Here is an 18,022-nt window from a genome sequence, read left to right as displayed (position 1 = left end):
AGATAACGTGGACATTTTAAGAAGCACTTACAGAGGTCCATCCGAGATGGCTATTGCAGAGTTTGCATTTAGGATGAGAGTTTGATTTTGGACTTTTCCTGATTTGTTACCCGAGCTTTGGATCATATTTATTAGACTATATATACTACTTTCATTGTATATGGTTAAATATATTTATATGTGGTAAATACCTCTATTTTAGCACCGCCTAGATCCTGACGTTTGAGTGAGGGTATTTTATTTTAACTAATAAAAATGTAATACAAAGTTGTTTTACTATACATAATTAAACATTTTATATTGAAATCTCAAGATTTTCACTGTCCCTTTAAAAAGCAAGATCAATCGCAAATGCATAAAAAGTAATATAAAATATTGCAAATACAGTACAAGTCCAATATATGAGAGGACAGGCTTAGGAGCATAGATGCACAGCTGGGAGCTAGCTGTAATTGGTGGCTGCACACATATGACTCTTGTTACTGGCACAGCGGCTGTCCACCCTTCTGGAGTTGGAGTTCCAGCCTCAAAATAAGAATTGCAGTAAGGATGTGCTAAGAGGGCGTCGTCACATCTGGCTTCATTTATGGAGTTAGGTGACACTACACCTCCAGGAAGAGGCCTTCCTTGTGAATAGGAAATCCCTATAAAAGCCCTTAGCACTCTTAATCCAGTGCTCAGTTATTAAGATACCTTGGCTAAGGATACCTGGCGTTGTGCATTGGAACTCCTGGCTACTTGGACTTGGCTATGTTTATCCAATTATGAAGCAAATAAAGGGGGTTAAATAAACTAGCGCTTAAGAGTTAATATCCCTTGCCCTATTCTCCTACTATCTACTTCCCAGATAGAAAGGTGTATAAAGTGAAAAAGTTATGGAGATTAGGCGCTTAATCTGCAAAAGGGATAAAGGTGTGTATGGAAGTCGTTAGCTAAATATGTAGAAAAAACTGGACCTTGGACAGAATAAGTGAAAAATTCTTCTACAATTTATTTTCAAAATAAAAACATGATAATACCAAGATAAAATAAATCACAATCCCTAAGTGTTGCAACACTATATCGATCAATTCATAAAATTTCTAAAATTCAGATATACATTTGTTTCATACACAAATAAAAGGATTTATCTGCTCTTTTGTATCCTTTGTTCAAAGATTTTAGATAGAATATATTCTTTTATTTCAACACAATTAATAATATTTGTCTCTTTTCAATATTTTATATCTATATTTCATCAACTTTAAAATTACAAATATTTAGCAAAAACTAACAATTAGTTAAAACAATTTAAATGCAAAACTGATTATAAATGGTGTCCCCACAATGGCTGTTTACTTATATTGGTTGTAATTTTTTTGTATTTAAAAAGTTCATCAAAGCATTTGTAAGTAATTGGAGATAAATTACTGAGGGCTGTGTTCTTTATCCTTATGTTTATGTTGTGATATATTACGGTTTCACAGTTACCTCTTTGTATCCTCAGTGAGCTTAATTTGTAGAAAAGGAATGTTCCACATAAGGATAAAGAACACAGCCCTCAGTAATTTATCTCCAATTACTTACAAATGCTTTGATGAACTTTTTAAATACAAAAAATTACAACCAATATAAGTAAACAGCCATTGTGGGGACACCATTTATAATCAGTTTTGCATTTAAATTGTTTTAACTAATTGTTAGTTTTTGCTAAATATTTGTAATTTTAAAGTTGATGAAATATAGATATAAAATATCGAAAAGAGACAAATATTATTAGTTGTGTTGAAATAAAAGAATATATTCTATCTAAAATCTTTGAACAAAGGATACAAAAGAGCAGATAAATCCTTTTATTTGTGTATAAAACAAATGTATATCTGAATTTTAGAAATTTTATGAATTGATCGATATAGTGTTGCAACACTTAGGGATTGTGATTTATTTTATCTTGGTATTATCATGTTTTTATTTTGAAAATAAATTGTAGAAGAATTTTTCACTTATTCTGTCCAAGGTCCAGTTTTTTCTACATATTTAGCTAACGACTTCCATACACACCTTTATCCCTTTTGCAGATTAAGCGCCTAATCCCCATAACTTTTTCACTTTATCCAATTATGAACCTTCACTGCCTGCCCTGACCTCGGCACGCCTTACCTTGGTTTTGGCTGCTTCTCTTGTATTCATCGCTTGGATTTGTTTATTTAATTAATAAAGCCCCTGTGCCACCACAGACCTCCTAGAATCCTGTCTTTATCTCCAGGATCCCCTAGAGGTCATGCTTGTAAGGGTGTGCTTCTGTTGCTGCTATTGGGTTCTCCAATTCCTGATCGGCCTACCAGGTTAGTGTCATAATAACCAAGCCAATATGGAACCTGCAGGGACAGCCGGCACCACAATTTATAAAATACAGAAAGTACACTGTTTTGGTGTCACACCAGATCTCTCTTTAATGTTCTTCTAGTTTAGTCTAAGTCTACTGTTCACATTTCTAATTTCTATACTCCTCAATGCCTATTACCTTCTGCTCAAGATTGTCTTCTACTTACACAATACAGTCATAGCTCTGCCTCTAACATATTTTCAGCTTGTTAAGCCATGACTATAGAAAATGTAATTTTTGGATATCCGCCATATATCCTTTCTTTAACTCCTTAACCCAATATGACGTATATTTACGTCATGTGGTAGTTTGCCTGGGACAGTACTGTGCGATCACACTCGCATTAGATAAATGTTCTAAGACCTGCAATATGACAATGACTTCTATATTAATTAGCACTGTGCACTTATTGCAGACGGCTTGCTCGCCCATATTGTAAAATACTCCAGGACTCAGCAGATTTGGCTGCATGTCTGCTCCGGAAATATCAGCACTCCAAGTAGCTGCTGATATTCAAGTTGCGAGCCTCCATCAACAGCGTGCACCCACAACCTGCAAGCAATCAGCTCTTCAAGTGCTTTTAAGAAGTAGGATGCCCAACACCAAGGGAGAGCCCCAGTGCTGCTGGAGGCTGTATAGCCGTCACTGGCACTAATCAGCCAGTGGGCAGGAAGTTGCCGCGCATCGACCATAGGAAGGTTTTGGGAATGAAGTATACCAGTGCTGCCTCTCTGCTGCAGCCAGCAGCGACGAACAGCGTGTAAGTGTTGCAGAATTGTTGCTTGATTCTCCGGACAAAGTGAAGGGGAAGCGCACTTGGGAGAAAGCAGGAATTTTGTAAATACAGAGGGGTTTAGGTACATGTGAAGCTGAACCTAAGTGTTGCTATGCCTGTGCACATTTATCTAATGCGAGTGTGATAGCACAGTACTGGGACACTGGGCGCCTTAGAAAAGCTGATCGCCAACATAATAGGCACTTAGGCAGAAATAAGTTTGCGCCCGGTGTCCCAGTACTGTGCGATCACACTCGCATTAGATAAATGTCCTAAGACCTGCAATATGACAATGCAGATTCAGAGGTAATGCATGTTTAGATGATCTCATCTTTTTTTAGCACCAGGGACAAAAAGCATTTTAAAGGGACATAAGACATTAGTGAACTAAGTTTGCGCCCGGTGTCCCATTACTGTGCGCACTAGCACCAAAGCATTGTTTTGCTGCCACAGCAATGAAAGCTGTTCTTTAGGTAGTAGGTTGTTGTGAGCTGTGTCAGGCACAGTCACAGGAATGGAGAACCTGACACCCAGAAAAAGAAAGCAGAGCTGCTTCTTTGACAGGTGTAGAGACAGAGCTGAAATTGCCATATGAGTGTCTCACTGAATGAAGGGAGACACAGGAGCGCGCAGGGACGAGACAAAAGGAAAGGATCCTGTACTAGTGGGAGCTTTTGGGAGACGTCAGAGAAGGAGGGGTCAGGCGGCCATTTCAAAACGGCTAGATGAGATCAGTAAGTTTATTTTCTGCCAAAGTTTATTTAGATGAAAATTGTGCTACAGTTTACTGTAAAGATTGTTAATTAACTAATCTAAATAAGTTACAGTAATTTTTGGGTTGACTGTCCCTTTAAAGCTTTTAGATTTTTATATTAATTTAATCTCATTTTTTTGCATGGTGCCAAGAAAATAAACAAAGGTGTTAAGAAGTCTAATTGAGCATGTTGTTGTTAGAGCATTTCATTTTAACACTAGCGACCCTGCAATGCTATTTGTTTAAACCCTGTAAATGTGTTAAACACATAGTTAAAGTACTGCTTGGGAGCTGTAGAGCACTGCTGGTCCTGAGAGGAATCGGGCACTGACCCAATCAGCAGCGTTAGTATCATAACTCATTTGTGCAACTAGCACTGCTGATTGGGTCAGTGGCACTTTACGCTAGTAACCTGCAGTGCTCTGTGATTCCATAGCAGTACTTCAACTATGCATTTAACCCCTTTGTAGTGGTTAAACATATAGCATTGCAGTGTCACTACTCACTAGTGTTACAATTACATGCTCTAGCTAATTAGAACATCTCATTTTTCCACTCTAAAGTCCTTTTCATTTATGGAGGTTTTTTAAAATAAAAACAGAGACTATAGATCTTTAAATAAAAATAATCCTAATAATAGATGGAGAAGAACCATGTTTTAAGAATCTAATTAAATAGAAGAAAATCCTACAGACACAAAGAAAAGGAACCAAATGGAAAACACCCATGGAAACTATTGTTCACTAATCATTTTTGACATAAAAAATGTCATATGACTAGAGCTTTACAAACAAACACTGTAGGAGTGTTATAAAATCAGGTATCTACAGGCCCCAGAGGCTGGCATACATCCATGTGCACTATGTTTAAGGTTATCATGTTGTTAATACTTAAAGGGACAGTAAACATTTTGTTAAAAAATATATACACTTTATTACCCATTCCCCAATTCTGCACAGCCAACACAGTTATATTAATATACTTTTTACCTCTGCAATTACCTTGTATCTAAGCCTCTTCTGACAGCCCCCTGATCACATGGCTATTTATTTATTATCTATTGATTTGCATTTTAGCCAATTAGTGCAGTGCCACCCACAACCCACGGGCGTGAGCACAATGTTATCTATAGGACACACATGGATTAGCAGTCTCTTGTGAAAAGCTTTTTTAGCATGTGATAAGATGCTGTATATAGAAACAGGCAGCAATTTAGAGGTTTAAATGTAATAAAGTATATTAATATAACAATGTTGGTTGTGCAAAGCTGAGGAATGGGAAGTAAAGGTGTTATCTATCTTTTTAAACAATAACAATGTGGGTGTTGACTGTCCCTTTAAGTACATTGATGTGAGGTAGCACACATGAAATCCTGTTCAAGAACCAGGTTGCCATACAAATAAGATGCTTTCTGTCCACCAGCCAGTCCTAAGCCAAACAGCTCTACCTTATCTTCTCTGGAATGTCTGCAGCAAGCTTGTAGCAAATCCAGAGCCGATAACCAAATAAACTAATTTATACAATCTAAATGATTATATCTAAAAGTTTTTTTTAAGAGCATTAAAAGCAGTTTCACGCTACTAGTGAGTCAGACTGTATATGACTAGATTATGGGCGCCAAGCCGGATTTACCGCACGGCTATTGGCTAAGAGGTGAAAAACGTCACCTCTTAGCAAAACATTTTTTAGCCGTAGGCTGCTGTAGCAGCTAAAAATGGTGATTGGTTAAAACAAATAAAGGAGCTTTCTACATGAAGTATCTCATACAGGTATACCCCGCTCATACAGCGGTTTAGGGACCGGAGCCCCGCTGTAAAGTGAAAACCGCCTTAAAGTGAAACAAGGCAGTTTTAGCTTTCTTTTCAGTGTTTAAAATCTTAAAAACATGTTTGAACTAACATATATTAGGGGTGCAATAGTGCTACGTTTAGTTTAACACTAGCACAGCAAGTATTCAATTGGTATTCAATAAATACTGTACCTGTAAAATAGTGACAATTACTGTAGTAAAATTTGCCAGACTATAGCACTGAGACACAGATTGCACTGCAATGCAGTTAACAGAGTGAACTAAGCATAGCAAAATGGTGCCAGTCACTTTTCTCGGAATCTCCCAATGATTTACAGCACTGTTTCAAAATGCTTGGAGGTTGAACTTCAGCTCCACAAAGCGCTGTAAAGTGAGGTATACCTGTACTTCATGAATAAAAGTCCCCTTTATTTGTTTCAAAAGTCAATCCTAGCGTTTGTAAAACGCTAGGATTTACTTTCACTTTAAGGACCATTACATTTGACATTTCAACAATGCATAAAATGTTTCATTATTGCAAGTGAAACATTATTGCAATATCCATTCATTATTTATTTTGCAGCCTTTTGTTGTAAAATACATCTAAAAAAAATTAATTTGTTTCACTTTCGCCCAGTAATTGCTTTAAGGCAATTTTTGCAAGCTTTCGTTTAATTTTCCCTCCCTCCCTAAACTTCAATGGTGTCACATGCTTTTAAAAGGTGGATTATCAGTTTTACATCAACAATCATGAAAGGAAAATCCTTCTTTGCAATAGTAACCAAGTTGAATCAGTGCTAAACCACCTTAAAGGGATAATTAACCCACAAAAAACTTTTCAATTTTCAAAACATCATATCAAGTTGTTTAACTATGCAAATAACATGTATTAGCCATTTTCTATAGTTTACCTGTATTTTGCTGTTGAAATTATTATTTCTGCCAAACCCTTCTTCAACCTAATTATGCACCGCATATTACTGTGTTCTACCTGGGTAGAACAAGCATGGCGGCCCGCATGCGCATTTCCGATAGTATCTGATCACGCATGCGCACAATTATCTTCTCTCCTTCTGTGTCAGCTGGAGTGTCATCAATACCGTGCCGGAGGAGGCCCATGACAGGTTGTGGTGGGAGTGGCGCACCAGAGCACTGAAGACAGAGGGACGCAGCGGTTACAGGCACGCTTGGAGGAGCGCACATACAGGTCGTATGCTATTGCCCTGAGTTTCTATTGTACATGCGTTGTTGGTGAAGGCACGCAGTTATTAATATTTAAATTACTTGATCAGTGCTGCCGCGGGATTGGATGATATTGGTAAAACCTGCCTTCTTTTCTGGGCGGTCATAAGAGCCGTTTATAGCAGATATAAAAATATAATTTATATAGGAACTGAAGCTTTGTTTCATACTAACAGTAAGTGTATTGAGATGTGTTAGACTTTAACTAACTAGTCATGTATTATTTATTTGTTTAAAAAAATAAAAGATTTCTAACCCTTTAAGGGAATACAAGAGTGCAGACTATGGGGTAGATTTAACAAAGGTCAAGCGGACATGATTTGCTGTAGCGAATCATGTCCGCTTGACCTTGCTAAATTATGACAGCATACACTGACTGCATTTAACATTGCACAAGCATTTCTGGTAAAATGCTTGTGCAATGCCTCCCCCTGCTCACTGGCGGCCAATCGGCCGCTAGCAGGGGCCGTCAATCATCTCGATCGGATCAAATCGGGATGATTTCAGTCTGCCACCTAAAAGGTGGCGGACAAGTTATGGAGCAGCGGTCTTACTGCTACTTCTTTACTTCCGTTTCAGGTGGACCTGAAACTATGGGGCTCAGTAGCAGCATCCGCTGCTTAATAAATGGAGCCCCATATCTGAATATTAGTTTGTATATGAAAGTTTATAATCACATAGTTTACAATTTGTGTTTAGCGTCTCTTTACTAAGTACCCAGTAATAACCATGAATATTTTTTGATGTTAAAGTGATGGTGAATCCGAGCATTTAAAAAAAACGCTAGGATTTACCATCACTAATAATAAACTGTAGTTTCAGTTATCATTTAGTTAAAAAAGGGTGATAAACTCACACTTTTTGTGTTGCGGCAGCTCGCTAAACTCAGCACGTCCGGCCGCCAATGGCAAAGCACTCTTTACCATGAGGTGACGTTTCCACCTCTAAACCAATAGCCTTGCTAGCATACAGAACACTGTCAGATGGCAAGCACAGCTATTGGTTTAGAGGTGGAAACATCACCTCATTGATGAAAAGCACTGTGCCGTGGGCGGCGAAGGCGCTGAGTTAAGCGAGCACCCTTTTATTTACTAAATGATAACTGAAACTACAGTTTATTTTTAGTGATGGTAAATCCTAGCAGTTTTTAAACACTCAGATTTACCATCACTTTAATGCCAAATAGAAACATTTACAACAATGGAATGTAGGATTGTGACTCTCATCTGCATTGAGGACTAAAACAAAAGCTTATCCAGAATCTCACAACCATAAATGCCTAAAAGACACAAGTATAAAACAATAAAAAAAACAGATATAGATGTGTCGCTGTGTCTGTCATGGGTGGTGATCTTCGAAGTTGGTGAGGCAAAAAATCTTAGTCTAGACTGCTCCCCAAACTCCACCCCTTTGGCCCTCACTCAGACAAAAAGATCACCACAGGTGTGTAACTTGGTGTCTGAAGAGATCCAGGGGCATATTTATCAAGCTCCGTATGGAGCTTGATGCCCCCTGTTTCTGGCGAGCCTGAAACACAAGTTATGAAGCAGCGGTCTAAAGACCGCTGCTTCATAACCTGTCCGCCTGCTCTGAGGCGGCGGACAGATATCGCCAGAAATCAACCCAATTGAATACGATCGGGTTGATTGACACCCCCTGCTAGCGGCCGATTGGTCGCGACTCTGCAGGGGGCGGAATTGCACCAGCTGTTCACAAGAACTGCTGGTGCAATGATAAATGCTGAGAGCGTATGCTGTCGGCATTTATCGATGAGCAGTGGACATAATCCGCAATATCGGATCATGTCCGCTCGCACAATGATAATTCGGCCCCCCCAGTGTTAAAAAGACTATAACTCACAGCAATGGAAATGGAATATCCCAAACCCTGTTTAAGTGTTGAACTGGGGCTGAAACAAACACACAGGAATAATAGCAGGTGTCTCCAGGCCAAGGGGTAGATTTATCAAACCCTGGGCAGACATGATTCCCTATAGCGAATCATGTCCGCCCTGCATCGCTAAATGCCAACAGAATTCGCTCTCAGCATTTAACATTGCACAAGCATTTCACAAGAAATGCTTGTGCAATGCCAACCCCCTGCACCTAAAAGGTGGCGGATGAGTTAAGGAGCACCGGTCTTGAGACTGCTGCTTGTTAACTCCTGTTTCTGGCGAGCCTGAATGCTCGCGCCGATAAAGCAGCATCCGCTGCTTAGTAAATATACCCCACAGATACCACTGCTAGTGTATGAAATGCGCCTCCTTCCTATCGCTTATATTTCCACCAAAACAGGAAGTGACAGTTAACATTGCTCAATGTGTGAGGGATACGGTAAGAGCATTCCTGCCAAGTATATTAAATTGCTATTTGAATAAGGTAGTTTTTAAAGTATCAGTGTTCTCCCAGGACCTTTTTAGTGGGTGCACCACAAGGCTGATTGTACTGACCACTCAGCTAAAATTTTAGCCAATATGAAGCCAGAATTGAGACCATTTTTACTGAACAAATTATCATTAAATACATTTATGTGCAATTAATTTGTCCTTTGGATATTAGAAAACTATATAATATGAAAAAATATTACACTGCCCCTACCTGGCTACTTCATTATGCCACCCACCTGGCAAATTTTCTGTGGAGAAGAAGGGAGAGCGCATAGGAAAAGTCAGAATTGCATAGTTGAATGAAAATGACTATAGAAAAGCCTCCACTTTCTACCTATCTGATGGAATTTTTTTAATTATTTATTTATCTAATATATTAACAACATATATGGCCATGAAAAATATGAAATGATGATAGAAAATGAGTTGGATAAATTATTCATATTGTTCAGGAGCTTTTTAAATGGTGGGGTAGAGCCCGAGGCCCATATTTACCAAGCTCTGTACGGAGCTTGAAGGGCCGTGTTTCTGGCGAGTCTTCAGACTCGCCAGAAACAGCAGTTATGAAGCAGCGGTCACAAAGACCGCTGCTCCATAGCGGCGGACAGACATCGCCGGAAATCAACCCGATCGAGTACGATCGGGTTGATTGACACCCCCCTGCTGGCGACCGATTGGCCGCGAGTCTGCAGGGGGCGGCGTTGCACCAGCAGCTCTTGTGAGCTGCTGGTGCAATGCTGAATACGGCAAGCGTATTGCTCGCCGTATTCAGCGAGGTCTGGCGGACCTGATCCGCAGTGTCGGATCAGGTCCGCCAGACCTTGATAAATAGAGGCCCATGTGTCCATATGGATGAGCCTCCACTGCTCATTATTCTGTAACTAACATATTAAAGGGATATGAAACCCACACAAATTATTTTGGGATTCAGACAGAACATAGCATTTTACTTCTATTATCCAATTTACTTTGTTCCTATGATATTCTGTGTTGAAGAGATACCTAGGTAGGCATCTGGAGCACTACATGGCAGGAAATAGTGCTGCCCTCTGCTCTAGTGCTCTTGCAAAACTGCTGCCATATAGTGCTCCAAGAGAACGATAATAGAAGTAAATTAGAAAGTTGTTTAACATTGCATGTTCTATCTGAATAATAAAAGAAACATTTTGGACTTTAAAGTTACAGATTCATTACTAAATAAAAATATTGGTTTAGATTATAATTAAGATGTATAAGGTCATAGCATAGCAACACAGACACCCTCTCCTCGCCGCTGCAAGTCCGGAACTGTTGCTATGACGTGACGGTCAAGCGGAGGTAGGACTGTACCATTGTCACTCAGCTAAGGGGGTGCAGGCTGAATACGGCCACAAGAGCCGAAATTACAGACAGAAAAAAAAGGAACAGCCACACAACAAGAGGCATCAGCAAAAGGGGCTGAATAAAAATAAAAAAACTTTATTGGCACATCATTAAAACAAATGTAAGTGGCAGGCAAACATCGGGACTAGTTTTGTGCTCTCCTCATCTATGATTAAGTGCTCAGGAGAGCACGAAACTCGTCAGGATGTTTGCCAGCCCCTTTTGCTGCTGCCTCTTGTTGTGCGGCTGTTCCTCTTTTTGTGTCCATATAGCATAGCAACAGCCCCATTGCTATAAGTTGTCACTTATGTGATCAAAATCAAACCCCACAGAGCAACTGATGACAATCAATGATTACCCAATCAGAGTGGGAAGGGCTGAAATTTAACAGAGTGCATACACCACAATTGTGATTGGTTATTCTGTTAACCAACAAAATACTATAAAACATGGTGCATAATTTAATTCAGGTACATACAAATATCCTGATTATAGGGAAATCACTGATTTCTCTATAATCGCCAATGCTAAAATAGTGTTAGAGTATAATGGAAAAATATTGTGTAGGGTGGGTCCCTTGAATGTTGAGATGATATCAGTGGAGAGGGAGCATGTAGGAGGAGTCCTTTATGTCATGTGGGGTAGTGCGGTGGCCAGGTAGTAGATTGTGACTGGGACAAACTAATGGGGTAACACCAAATCGAGATAGGGAATCAGGTAGTAATTAGAGTTAATAATGGAGTAGGGGGCAGGTTATTTGTAGTAAGGAATAGTTGCAGTAGGGGCTGAGTCACAGCTAGGGTTTATTGTGTAGAGGTATCTAAACAATATCAGTCCATACAAAGCAGTCCCAAAGGTGCAAGCTATGGCGTCTCTGCACTCAAACGTCCCAAAAATACAATAAAGTACAATAGAAGCAGCACCAAAAGTCAGATATAATCTTCTTTATTCACATCCCAAGGTAAAAATACAAGGATGTTTCGGTCCACATGACTTTTTCACGTTGAATAAGGTCATGTGGACCACAACAATATTGTATTTTTACCTTGGGATGTAAATAAAGAAGATTATATCTGCCTTTTGATGCTGCTTCTATTGTACTTTACTGTAATTATTGTGTAGAGGACGTAGTTGCAGTTACAGTAAATTGCAGTTCAGGGTCCAGTAGGTGGTTAGGGTTAATTTGTGGATGGGGCCCCACGTTGAGATTATGGATACTTGGCAGTAACACTGGAACTAATGTGACATAAGGTACCAATATTATAGCAGCTGGGTTCAGTAAATCCTTACCTGGCCGTTCAGATGATTCAGTAACACATAAATTGCGCTGGCACTAAATAATAGCAATTCAGTTGCGATACAACTATACAAATTAAGCAGTTATACGAAAAAAACTGCTGCTATATTGAAAACTTGCACCTTATTTTCTTTTACATTCATAATTAAATGCTCATAACATAGCATGTAGGCTAATAATAAACTGATCTATGCATTTGTAATTAAAAACTACAAACAAATTAAACTGGTAAAATATGTTTAACATTGATCAGGTAGTCACTGTACATAGTTCCTTATCTGTAGTTTTGATCTTACTAGCTCACTGGGCATCCCCAAATGTAGTGAGATGAACTGTAGATTAAAGATTTGTTGTATGGTTATTTTTAGTCTCTCTGTATCTCTCTCCTATTCTCATGTATTAAAATAAAGCTTTAACTGTACTTAAGTCCATCGGGCTAGGGTACGAGGATTGGGGTTTGTTTCTAGGACCTTGACATAAAGAATGGCACCAGACAGGTGTGCCCCCTGTCGCCTCTGCTATTCACTTTGATGATTGAGCCTTTGGCAAGTAAACTCAGGGCGGGCCCGAACATACAAGGCCTCGTGTTATATGATACCCCCCATACTTTAGCGCTCTTCGCTGATGATTTAACTGTGTTCCTCTCTGAACCAGAAGACTCCTTGCCGGAACTGTTTAAGCTACTGGCGGAGTTTGCAACAGTGTCCTACTATAAATTAAACTACAAGAAGAAAGAGGCATATGCATTAGGTCTGTCCTCTATCAGACTGGAGACTTTGAAGAAACTATACCCCTTTAAGTGGTCTACTGATAGTTTGAAACACTTGGGAATAGAACTCTATCATGACCCTAAGATACTTATTGAAAAAAAAGTATGAGCCAGGTTAGCTATGAAGTGGTCTGTGATGGAGGTGTCTTGGACATGCAGAGTTATGGCCTTGAAGATGATGCTGCTTCCTAGACTAACATATCTCTTTCGGTGTCTTCCAGCGGCTGTTCCTGCCTACCTTATCAAACACTTCAAGTCGGTTTTCACTAAGTTTATATGGAAGGGTCGCCCCTCTAGACTATCGCTCCTCCAACTACAAAAACCAAAGAAATGTAGCGGCATCTCAGCTCCCAACATAACCCACTACTATAAGGCGGCCATGTTGTCTCATATTGCAGCCTGGGGAGTCCAGACTAGTACCAGATAGAGCAGGCCTCACTGCCGGCAGGGGTGAGTCTGGTTGATTTTGATTTAGATCCCGGATCATGCTGATGTTTTTAAAGGAATTCACAGCACTTTTATAAAGACCTGCCTACGATATTGGAGGGAGCTCTGCTCCCACCAGTCGGTGCCACTACACCTCTTGCCAATTCATTCAGTAAAGGCCTTATTGCATTGTCACTCTACCTGATTCAAGGCCTTAACGGTGGGAAACCCTAGAGGTTAAACAAGTTTCTGATCTCTACAGGGGTGATGCCCTTATGCTACCGCCCGACAATATTCCAATTAATGAATTCCCTAGAGACTTACAATTTGAGTATCTTAGATTGACCTTGTTACTTCTATCTTGGGGATTCCCCAAATCTGGTTCCTGGACTCTTACGCACTGGGAGAGAAGGTGGGTGGCAGGCAGATCTGTTTGGGGCTCTTTGTCTTTCCATTACAAACTTCTACTCAACTCCCCCCATTTTCACAAATCACTGGCCACGAGGGACTGGGAGAGGGACCTAGGAGTGGTGCATCGGGATGTGGATTGGCAACGAGCCATCCAAGATGTAAAACTAGCAGTTCGCTGTTCTAATCTCTTTGAGCTATACATTAAACTATTACTTTGTTGGCATTGGGTCCCGACCAGGTTGCATAGAGTTTTCCCGCTTAGACAGGCAGATTGTTGGAGAGGCACTCACCTGCACGTGTGGTGGGGTTGCCCTAGACTGAGCACTTTGTGGTCACACGTGGCAGACCTGTTGCTCAGATTGCACTTAGTACAGCACCTGACTGGAGTCATTGCACTCTGCCACCTAGGACTTCAAAGATTACAGAAACCTGCCAGGACTTTATGTGTCATCATTCTCCTAGCTGCCAAACTAGCCATAGCTAGACAATAGGCTAAAGACTCCCCTATAACTCTGCCACTAGTAACAGACCACCTTCCCCCCCCCTTTTTTTCTCTCCCCATTTTACATTCCATATGAAAGCTCTTTGGGCCCTAACCTGGTAATTAATGCTATGTTTATGTGCAATGTATTCAAATGTTTACAAGCTATATGACAAGTACTATTATATCCTTAAATTAACTCCAATATGTTTATTATTGTTTTTGGTTTGTTCTCTGAAGTATGTAGAGGCAAAATGTTTCCTTAATATTTTATCAGTTGTTACTTGACTCTTCATGAGATTGATCAGTGTGCCCTCATTTGTTCATTAAAAACTCCCTTGAGTGGATCTGTTTCACATGGAGGTCACGGAGAAAATATAAGAACAAAATGAGGTGCTGGAAAACTGTCATATCAGTCAGCCTGGTGAAGGTTTATATATCTGATTTCTGTAAGGTACTAAACCTTCTTACAGAAAAAAATTATGTTTGTAACGAAAAATGTAATTATCACCTCAATAAAAAAATAAAATTAAAAAAATAAATAAAAATAAAGCTTTAATATTTTAAGAAAAGTCTAAGGATGACCTACATGCATATCATCTCATACTAGTGTTCAGTTTCAGATTAATGGAATTTTGTCAACTTATTTTAGAATATGCTTGTGAGTAAAGCATCCAGAGGATTTTTTGTTTCTTTTAATTTGTTTACGTAGAACAATTTACATTTTATAACCATATAGCTGTGTGGTTTCAAGTTAGAATAATTAAAACCTATATCAAATATGAAGAGGTCTTTCCGCCCTTAGATAAAAGCAGCGCAAAGATCTGAGAAGTCATATTTGATCCAAATGTGGGTAAGCTTTGAAGATAACAAGTTACACGCTGATTAGCCTGGGGAGAACTTATAAAGGTCTTAAATATTCCGTTTTAGAAATAACTCCTCTGACTTGTGATATGGGAATGTTAGTGAATATGAACTGGGAACAGGATTTGGAGTTGTACCAGATCTTTTTGTATTATAGCTGCATATAATTATTTATATACAATGGATATATTAGTAGGCCATTAACAAGTCATATAAATCGATGTTAAAGGGATATGAAACCCACATTTTTTCTTTTATGATTCAGACAGAGCATATGATTTTAAACAACGTTCCAATTTGCTTCTATTATATAAATTGCTTCATTCTCTTTGTATCCATAGTTGAAAAGCATATCTAGATAGGCTCATAAGCAGCAATGCATTACTGGGAAGTAGCTGCTGATTTGTGACTGCACAAAAAATGCCTTTTTTCATTGGTTCACCAGCTGTCTCCCAGTAGTGCATAGCTGCTCCTTCAAAAAAGTATACCATGAGAATGAAGCAAATTGGATAATAGAAGTAAATTGGAAAGTTGATTAAAATCACATGCTTTATTTGAATCATGAAAAATAAGAAAAAGAAAAATATTGGGTTTCATGTCCCCTTAAGCCTTTTAGGTGTAACTAGAGATATACCATAATTAAAGTAGCCATGACTGTCGGCGGCTCTTAGTTCTCTGCAAGGAGGCTTTTTCTATCTCTCCAATTGATTCTGTTATGATTTGTCTTAGCTTGGAGTGTTCATTTATTTATGTATATTCGGTTTTGTAAGATACCTTTTCTTTTTTCGTATTTTGATGTTCACGTCTATGTAAATTCATTCTTGGTATGTTGTAAAAGAAATAATCATAATTGTTATCAAAAAAATATAAATAGAATAATTAAACATATATCAAATGAAGACGTCTTTCTGCCCTTAGGTAAAAGCAGCGCAAAGATCTGAGAAATCACATTTGATCCAAATGTGGGTAAACTTTGAAGATAACAAATTAGATGCTGATTAGCATATACAGTTTTGGAATACAACCAATTTAGTTATTATACAGGAAATTATATCAAAATGTGCATAGAATAAAAGTAAATTACAGGACAAATACAGGTCTTTACATGAACAATTTGCTAATAGCAATGCTAAGTTCAAAACTGCCGCTCCCTCTTAATAAACAACATTATCTTAATTCTAAAGAATACTTGGAATCGCTTCTGTGGAAGGGCTGCATACGAGAAACAAGGCTCCTTTCAAAAATTTTATAATAAATCTGGAAAATTGCTGGCTTAATTGGTTGAAGCAGGCATGACTTTTTTATTGTATAACTTCATTAATTTGATTTACATGGTGTTCAAAACACAGCGGCAAAGAAGAAAATAAAATGTATCTTATGTCAGCTAATAAATACAATTAGTGAGACATCACAATTAGATATAAAGATTAAATCACCTGGTTTTCTATAAAGTCTCTGATAGTATCTTAAAATGTCCCATAAGGTCACATGCATTGTAATATCCTGAAGAATTTAACTTACACTTGAAATACCTGAGTATATAAAAGATTTGGCTTATTTTGAAGTTCCAGCTCCCAAGGTTTTCTATGTGAAGAATATAGGAATGTAAAATATGAGTAACGCGCTTCGGATTTCGCGCTTTAGGTCTAACGTGGTGTCAGGTTAGTGCCGATGATGAATTGGCAATCTTAAAGCTTATTTTTTTAAATAATACATTTATAATATTAAAAAATATTAAAAATAATTATTAAAATTATTATACATACTGTAAAAAAAATCTAAATTATCCATGGAATATATATAATCTTTTTACAGTATGTACAATATTTTAAAATTATTATTATTACTTTTTTAATATTAGCTTGCATCGGGTTTCACTCATGCACAAACTTTTTACTTTTAACTTGTAATACGCAAGCAACCTGACACTCGCAAAAAGCTTACTTCTAGTGCAGCAAAAAAGCTAAATAGCGCACCACTATATAGACTTTTAATAATACTTACATTATTAAATTCACAAATTAAAAGTATTAATTTCAAAAGCCCTAATTAAATCTTGGTTGTGTAACACATGAAAAGCTAAGAATATTAAGAAATGGTAATTTAGGTTAATTTAAAAAAAAAAATATTTCCATGAAAATATGTTCCACCATCCAGAACTTATACTAGAAAATGCCTTGAAGGAACAATAATTGCAGAACGCCTGTTATGATAATGAAATAATAATGCTAATTACATCTTACTAAGAAAAACAAGCGCTAAACATTTATAACATTTGTGCAATTAACCCTTTGTGCATTTTGGTTTAATTAACATTTTTCTAATGTGCACAATTTCACTGCAATGAACGTTTCATAATTTAAAACTATTATTTGTTCAGTATTTCAACATATTAATGAAACTAGGAAAGTATGCAAACAGTGGCGTGAAAGAGTTGTTTTTTCTATGGATTTCAATGTCACTGTTGACCCTTCTCAATTCATCAACAAGCTTACACGGTTCAAAAATGATTTGAAAGCAATTGAAAAAGCAGATTTATCACACTGCATAAACTCGCTAAAAAGCTCCTCTAACTGACAAACAGAAAAGAGATCCATTTTTTTTTATAAATGTATTATAAATGTATAGTTTTGCTTATTTTTAAATAACATTGCTCTGATTTTCAGACTCCTAACCAAGCCCCAAAGTTTTAGGAGAATACCGACGTATACCTACTCCAGCTTGCTCCTGTAAGTGTAAAGGACCTATTCATATGCAAAGGAAGAGAGAGGGGGGTGGGAGTGTCTGATATTCCCCACTTGCAGTGGGTGTTCCAGTAACCTTTTAAACAGAGCTTAAAGGACCAGTCAACACTGTAGATTTGCATAATCAACAAATGCATGATAAGAAGACAATGCAATAGCACTTAAATTGCAAAGTTATGTCTATTTCCACTCCCCCTGTATCATGTGACAGTCATCAGTCAATCACAAATGCATATACGTATATGCAGTGAATTCTTGCACATGCTCAGTAGGAGCTGGTGTCTAAAAAGTGTAAATATAAAAAGACTGTGCACATTTTGTTAATGGAAGTAAATTGGAAAGTTGTTTAAAATTGCA

At 38.1% G+C, this 18,022-nt stretch overlaps 1 protein-coding gene across 1 annotated transcript in view; it reads right to left on the bottom strand.

Annotated features, from left to right (window-relative positions):
* The window catches only part of SCUBE3 (signal peptide, CUB domain and EGF like domain containing 3), a 237,351-nt gene that overhangs the window by 76,905 nt on the left and 142,424 nt on the right, over positions 1-18,022 (bottom strand). The gene's annotated exons all lie outside the window — the stretch shown is intronic.

This window comes from Bombina bombina, chromosome 3 (assembly GCF_027579735.1).
Source record: "Bombina bombina isolate aBomBom1 chromosome 3, aBomBom1.pri, whole genome shotgun sequence".
NCBI classification, from domain to species: Eukaryota; Metazoa; Chordata; class Amphibia; order Anura; family Bombinatoridae; genus Bombina; species Bombina bombina.
Note: the sequence above shows the minus strand (reverse complement) of the source record. Positions and strands in the feature narration are given on the sequence as shown.